The sequence below is a fragment of the Coregonus clupeaformis genome, unplaced genomic scaffold, assembly GCF_020615455.1.
Source record: "Coregonus clupeaformis isolate EN_2021a unplaced genomic scaffold, ASM2061545v1 scaf1318, whole genome shotgun sequence".
Taxonomy (NCBI): domain Eukaryota; kingdom Metazoa; phylum Chordata; class Actinopteri; order Salmoniformes; family Salmonidae; genus Coregonus; species Coregonus clupeaformis.
Window position 1 is genome coordinate 130,001 of NW_025534772.1, and position 7,805 is coordinate 137,805.

A 7,805-nucleotide genomic window follows, 5' to 3' on the forward strand; every position below is an offset into this window, starting at 1 on the left:
CAGTTGCTCCATGACACAAGAGCACGCTCTACTGGGACAAAAAGCTTACAGCACCTGGTATTCCCAGGCGGTCTCCCATCCAAGTACTAACCAGGCCCGACCCTGCTTAGCTTCCGAGATCGGACGAGATCGGGCGTATTCAGGCTGGTATGGCCGTAAGCGAGGGAACAACTCTTGGTACACTATATAAAGTCAATGTGTCACTCACTCTGAAAGGGACACAGAAACGTATCCACTTTGTGACACAAACTGAAGAAGCTCAACCCTTGCTTACATTTCCAAAATATATATATATATATATATATTTGAGTCTTGTTGGGGGGGGAAGAGGGCATATCCTATGTTGATTTATGACAAGTTCATTGACTAGGGCCCTATAAAATAGGCGTTACGGACCGAATCACGGAATCCAGACATTAAACCGAAATTCAACAATATTCAAACATTTATTGAACTTAGTAAGAAATCAACTAAATCTATTCAACTTGTTAGAAAACGCATTCATTTGCCCAAGTCAATCATAAGACATGAACAAAATGCATCAGTGATTCGTATTTCCATGAACTTTCTGGAAACGGCACAGGAATGCCCCTGTCTGTGTGCATGTGTGCGGTGCGCGCGTATGTCTCACACTTTGTGTAGCCGTTAGCGATGATGCTAATGATAACCTTCTTCTGGTAGGGAAGGAATGGCTTTCCCCAAAACCTTCGCAAGTAAATGTTAACTACAAAGTAGCCTATGCCTGCCTGGCAGAATTATACCGTGATCATTTGCATCACTCCAGTGGCCATTTGTTCTACAGCAACACCGCTTAACCAAACAAAGGTCTCTTCCTGGTGCACGCTTGCATTTAAGGGTAACTACACCCCAAAATCTAAATGTCTTACATTTTTCCCAGACCTCACAAATGGTCACCTGATAGGGTTTAAACATTGTTGTGGACATAGAACATCCAATTGTGCTGTTTTGCTATTAAAAAGGTGTACTTTTGAGAGCGAAAACCTGCCAAAACAGGGACAAACGGTCAACGGGGAAATCTAAACGGAGAAAAGGGAACTTGGGAATTAACGGAATCAGGCAAAACATTGAAGGGATTTTATAGTGCCCTAATGGACTACAGACATTGACTGTCTCCTAGACTAAAAACAAAGGCTGCATGTACTGCCTATATTTTGAGGGAAACGCACTGTCCATTATTTGATTTGATCAGGGCAGGGCAGCACACACAAACTGCATTTAGTCCAATAACAATCCATGATATTATTAGGGTGATAAATAAAAGGCAGTTGCTCCATGACACAAGAGCACGCTCTACTGGGACAAAAAGCTTACAGCACCTGGTATTCCCAGGCGATCTCCAATCCAAGTACTAACCAGGCCCGACCCTGCTTAGCTTCCGAGATCGGGCGTATTCAGGCTGTTATGGCCGTAAGCAAGGGACCAACTCTTGGTACACTATATAAAGTCAATGTGTCACTCACTCTGAAAGGGACACAGAAACGTATCCACTTTGTGACACAAACTGAAGAAGCTCAACCCTTGCTTACATTTCCAATATATATATATATATATATTTGAGTCTTGTTGGGGGGGGAGAGGGCATATCCTATGTTGATTTATGACAAGTTCATTGACTAGGGCCCTATAAAATAGGCGTTGCGGACCGAATCACGGAATCCAGACATTAAACCGAAATTCAACAATATTCAAACATTTATTGAACTTGGTAAGAAATCAACTAAATCTATTCAACTTGTTAGAAAACGCATTCATTTGCCCAAGTCAATCATAAGACATGAACAAAATGCATCAGTGATTCGTATTTCCATGAACTTTCTGGAAACGGCACAGGAATGCCCCTGTCTGTGTGCATGTGTGCGGTGCGCGCGTATGTCTACACTTTGTGTAGCCGTTAGCGATGATGCTAATGATAACCTTCTTCTGGTAGGGAAGGAATGGCTTTCCCCAAAACCTTCGCAAGTAAATGTTAACTACAAAGTAGCCTATGCCTGCCTGGCAGAATTATACCGTGATCATTTGCATCACTCCAGTGGCCATTTGTTCTACAGCAACACCGCTTAACCAAACAAAGGTCTCTTCCTGGTGCACGCTTGCATTTAAGGGTAACTACACCCCAAAATCTAAATGTCTTACATTTTTCCCAGACCTCACAAATGGTCACCTGATAGGGTTTAAACATTGTTGTGGACATAGAACATCCAATTGTGCTGTTTTGCTATTAAAAAGGTGTACTTTTGAGAGCGAAAACCTGCCAAAACAGGGACAAACGGTCAACGGGGAAATCTAAACGGAGAAAAGGGAACTTGGGAATTAACGGAATCAGGCAAAACATTGAAGGGATTTTATAGTGCCCTAATGGACTACAGACATTGACTGTCTCCTAGACTAAAAACAAAGGCTGCATGTACTGCCTATATTTTGAGGGAAACGCACTGTCCATTATTTGATTTGATCAGGGCAGGGCAGCACACACAAACTGCATTTAGTCCAATAACAATCCATGATATTATTAGGGTGATAAATAAAAAGGCAGTTGCTCCATGACACAAGAGCACGCTCTACTGGGACAAAAAGCTTACAGCACCTGGTATTCCCAGGCGGTCTCCCATCCAAGTACTAACCAGGCCCGACCCTGCTTAGCTTCCGAGATCGGACGAGATCGGGCGTATTCAGGCTGGTATGGCCGTAAGCAAGGGAACAACTCTTGGTACACTATATAAAGTCAATGTGTCACTCACTCTGAAAGGGACACAGAAACGTATCCACTTTGTGACACAAACTGAAGAAGCTCAACCCTTGCTTACATTTCCAATTTAATATATATATATATATATATATTTGAGTCTTGTTGGGGGGGGAAGAGGGCATATCCTATGTTGATTTATGACAAGTTCATTGACTAGGGCCCTATAAAATAGGCGTTACGGACCGAATCACGGAATCCAGACATTAAACCGAAATTCAACAATATTCAAACATTTATTGAACTTAGTAAGAAATCAACTAAATCTATTCAACTTGTTAGAAAACGCATTCATTTGCCCAAGTCAATCATAAGACATGAACAAAATGCATCAGTGATTCGTATTTCCATGAACTTTCTGGAACGGCACAGGAATGCCCCTGTCTGTGTGCATGTGTGCGGTGCGCGCGTATGTCTACACTTTGTGTAGCCGTTAGCGATGATGCTAATGATAACCTTCTTCTGGTAGGGAAGGAATGGCTTTCCCCAAAACCTTCGCAAGTAAATGTTAACTACAAAGTAGCCTATGCCTGCCTGGCAGAATTATACCGTGATCATTTGCATCACTCCAGTGGCCATTTGTTCTACAGCAACACCGCTTAACCAAACAAAGGTCTCTTCCTGGTGCACGCTTGCATTTAAGGGTAACTACACCCCAAAATCTAAATGTCTTACATTTTTCCCAGACCTCACAAATGGTCACCTGATAGGGTTTAAACATTGTTGTGGACATAGAACATCCAATTGTGCTGTTTTGCTATTAAAAAGGTGTACTTTTGAGAGCGAAAACCTGCCAAAACAGGGACAAACGGTCAACGGGGAAATCTAAACGGAGAAAAGGGAACTTGGGAATTAACGGAATCAGGCAAAACATTGAAGGGATTTTATAGTGCCCTAATGGACTACAGACATTGACTGTCTCCTAGACTAAAAACAAAGGCTGCATGTACTGCCTATATTTTGAGGGAAACGCACTGTCCATTATTTGATTTGATCAGGGCAGGGCAGCACACACAAACTGCATTTAGTCCAATAACAATCCATGATATTATTAGGGTGATAAATAAAAGGCAGTTGCTCCATGACACAAGAGCACGCTCTACTGGGACAAAAAGCTTACAGCACCTGGTATTCCCAGGCGGTCTCCCATCCAAGTACTAACCAGGCCCGACCCTGCTTAGCTTCCGAGATCGGACGAGATCGGCGTATTCAGGCTGGTATGGCCGTAAGCAAAGGGAACAACTCTTGGTACACTATATAAAGTCAATGTGTCACTCACTCTGAAAGGGACACAGAAACGTATCCACTTTGTGACACAAACTGAAGAAGCTCAACCCTTGCTTACATTTCCAATATATATATATATATATATATTTGAGTCTTGTTGGGGGGGAGAGGGCATATCCTATGTTGATTTATGACAAGTTCATTGACTAGGGCCCTATAAAATAGGCGTTACGGACCGAATCACGGAATCCAGACATTAAACCGAAATTCAACAATATTCAAACATTTATTGAACTTAGTAAGAAATCAACTAAATCTATTCAACTTGTTAGAAAACGCATTCATTTGCCCAAGTCAATCATAAGACATGAACAAAATGCATCAGTGATTCGTATTTCCATGAACTTTCTGAAACGGCACAGGAATGCCCCTGTCTGTGTGCATGTGTGCGGTGCGCGCGTATGTCTACACTTTGTGTAGCCGTTAGCGATGATGCTAATGATAACCTTCTTCTGGTAGGGAAGGAATGGCTTTCCCCAAAACCTTCGCAAGTAAATGTTAACTACAAAGTAGCCTATGCCTGCCTGGCAGAATTATACCGTGATCATTTGCATCACTCCAGTGGCCATTTGTTCTACAGCAACACCGCTTAACCAAACAAAGGTCTCTTCCTGGTGCACGCTTGCATTTAAGGGTAACTACACCCCAAAATCTAAATGTCTTACATTTTTCCCAGACCTCACAAATGGTCACCTGATAGGGTTTAAACATTGTTGTGGACATAGAACATCCAATTGTGCTGTTTTGCTATTAAAAAGGTGTACTTTTGAGAGCGAAAACCTGCCAAAACAGGGACAAACGGTCAACGGGGAAATCTAAACGGAGAAAAGGGAACTTGGGAATTAACGGAATCAGGCAAAACATTGAAGGGATTTTATAGTGCCCTAATGGACTACAGACATTGACTGTCTCCTAGACTAAAAACAAAGGCTGCATGTACTGCCTATATTTTGAGGGAAACGCACTGTCCATTATTTGATTTGATCAGGGCAGGGCAGCACACACAAACTGCATTTAGTCCAATAACAATCCATGATATTATTAGGGTGATAAATAAAAGGCAGTTGCTCCATGACACAAGAGCACGCTCTACTGGGACAAAAGCTTACAGCACCTGGTATTCCCAGGCGGTCTCCCATCCAAGTACTAACCAGGCCCGACCCTGCTTAGCTTCCGAGATCGGACGAGATCGGGCGTATTCAGGCTGGTATGGCCGTAAGCGAGGGAACAACTCTTGGTACACTATATAAAGTCAATGTGTCACTCACTCTGAAAGGGACACAGAAACGTATCCACTTTGTGACACAAACTGAAGAAGCTCAACCCTTGCTTACATTTCCAAAAAATATATATATATATATATTTGAGTCTTGTTGGGGGGGGAAGAGGGCATATCCTATGTTGATTTATGACAAGTTCATTGACTAGGGCCCTATAAAATAGGCGTTACGGACCGAATCACGGAATCCAGACATTAAACCGAAATGCAACAATATTCAAACATTTATTGAACTTAGTAAGAAATCAACTAAATCTATTCAACTTGTTAGAAAACGCATTCATTTGCCCAAGTCAATCATAAGACATGAACAAAATGCATCAGTGATTCGTATTTCCATGAACTTTCTGGAACGGCACAGGAATGCCCCTGTCTGTGTGCATGTGTGCGGTGCGCGCGTATGTCTACACTTTGTGTAGCCGTTAGCGATGATGCTAATGATAACCTTCTTCTGGTAGGGAAGGAATGGCTTTCCCCAAAACCTTCGCAAGTAAATGTTAACTACAAAGTAGCCTATGCCTGCCTGGCAGAATTATACCGTGATCATTTGCATCACTCCAGTGGCCATTTGTTCTACAGCAACACCGCTTAACCAAACAAAGGTCTCTTCCTGGTGCACGCTTGCATTTAAGGGTAACTACACCCCAAAATCTAAATGTCTTACATTTTTCCCAGACCTCACAAATGGTCACCTGATAGGGTTTAAACATTGTTGTGGACATAGAACATCCAATTGTGCTGTTTTGCTATTAAAAAGGTGTACTTTTGAGAGCGAAAACCTGCCAAAACAGGGACAAACGGTCAACGGGGAAATCTAAACGGAGAAAAGGGAACTTGGGAATTAACGGAATCAGGCAAAACATTGAAGGGATTTTATAGTGCCCTAATGGACTACAGACATTGACTGTCTCCTAGACTAAAAACAAAGGCTGCATGTACTGCCTATATTTTGAGGGAAACGCACTGTCCATTATTTGATTTGATCAGGGCAGGGCAGCACACACAAACTGCATTTAGTCCAATAACAATCCATGATATTATTAGGGTGATAAATAAAAGGCAGTTGCTCCATGACACAAGAGCACGCTCTACTGGGACAAAAAGCTTACAGCACCTGGTATTCCCAGGCGGTCTCCCATCCAAGTACTAACCAGGCCCGACCCTGCTTAGCTTCCGAGATCGGACGAGATCAGGCGTATTCAGGCTGGTATGGCCGTAAGCGAGGGAACAACTCTTGGTACACTATATAAAGTCAATGTGTCACTCACTCTGAAAGGGACACAGAAACGTATCCACTTTGTGACACAAACTGAAGAAGCTCAACCCTTGCTTACATTTCCAAAAATATATATATATATATTTGAGTCTTGTTGGGGGGAGAGGGCATATCCTATGTTGATTTATGACAAGTTCATTGACTAGGGCCCTATAAAATAGGCGTTACGGACCGAATCACGGAATCCAGACATTAAACCGAAATTCAACAATATTCAAACATTTATTGAACTTAGTAAGAAATCAACTAAATCTATTCAACTTGTTAGAAAACGCATTCATTTGCCCAAGTCAATCATAAGACATGAACAAAATGCATCAGTGATTCGTATTTCCATGAACTTTCTGAAACGGCACAGGAATGCCCCTGTCTGTGTGCATGTGTGCGGTGGCGCGCGTATGTCTACACTTTGTGTAGCCGTTAGCGATGATGCTAATGATAACCTTCTTCTGGTAGGGAAGGAATGGCTTTCCCAAAACCTTCGCAAGTAAATGTTAACTACAAAGTAGCCTATGCCTGCCTGGCAGAATTATACCGTGATCATTTGCATCACTCCAGTGGCCATTTGTTCTACAGCAACACCGCTTAACCAAACAAAGGTCTCTTCCTGGTGCACGCTTGCATTTAAGGGTAACTACACCCCAAAATCTAAATGTCTTACATTTTTCCCAGACCTCACAAATGGTCACCTGATAGGGTTTAAACATTGTTGTGGACATAGAACATCCAATTGTGCTGTTTTGCTATTAAAAAGGTGTACTTTTGAGAGCGAAAACCTGCCAAAACAGGGACAAACGGTCAACGGGGAAATCTAAACGGAGAAAAGGGAACTTGGGAATTAACGGAATCAGGCAAAACATTGAAGGGATTTTATAGTGCCCTAATGGACTACAGACATTGACTGTCTCCTAGACTAAAAACAAAGGCTGCATGTACTGCCTATATTTTGAGGGAAACGCACTGTCCATTTTATTTGATTTGATCAGGGCAGGGCAGCACACACAAACTGCATTTAGTCCAATAACAATCCATGATATTATTAGGGTGATAAATAAAAGGCAGTTGCTCCATGACACAAGAGCACGCTCTACTGGGACAAAAAGCTTACAGCACCTGGTATTCCCAGGCGGTCTCCCATCCAAGTACTAACCAGGCCCGACCCTGCTTAGCTTCCGAGATCGGACGAGATCGGGCGTATT

At 42.5% G+C, this 7,805-nt stretch overlaps 5 non-coding genes and 2 pseudogenes across 5 annotated transcripts; all 7 read right to left on the reverse strand.

Annotated features, from left to right (window-relative positions):
* Positions 1-42: 42 nt before the first annotated feature.
* Positions 43-161, reverse strand: LOC123486742. The gene has a single exon (XR_006659483.1). It is a non-coding gene; the product is annotated as a 5S ribosomal RNA (ribosomal RNA).
* Positions 162-1,325: 1,164 nt separating this feature from the next.
* On the reverse strand, positions 1,326-1,434 carry LOC123486730 (annotated as a pseudogene).
* A 1,159-nt stretch (positions 1,435-2,593) lies between these two features.
* LOC123486743 lies at positions 2,594-2,712 on the reverse strand. Its single transcript, XR_006659484.1, has one exon. It is a non-coding gene; the product is annotated as a 5S ribosomal RNA (ribosomal RNA).
* A 1,165-nt stretch (positions 2,713-3,877) lies between these two features.
* Positions 3,878-3,995, reverse strand: LOC123486752. Its single transcript, XR_006659493.1, has one exon. It is a non-coding gene; the product is annotated as a 5S ribosomal RNA (ribosomal RNA).
* Positions 3,996-5,153: 1,158 nt separating this feature from the next.
* LOC123486744 lies at positions 5,154-5,272 on the reverse strand. The gene has a single exon (XR_006659485.1). It is a non-coding gene; the product is annotated as a 5S ribosomal RNA (ribosomal RNA).
* A 1,160-nt stretch (positions 5,273-6,432) lies between these two features.
* On the reverse strand, positions 6,433-6,551 carry LOC123486747. The gene has a single exon (XR_006659488.1). It is a non-coding gene; the product is annotated as a 5S ribosomal RNA (ribosomal RNA).
* Positions 6,552-7,707: 1,156 nt separating this feature from the next.
* LOC123486729 lies at positions 7,708-7,805 on the reverse strand (annotated as a pseudogene; the record flags this gene model as incomplete).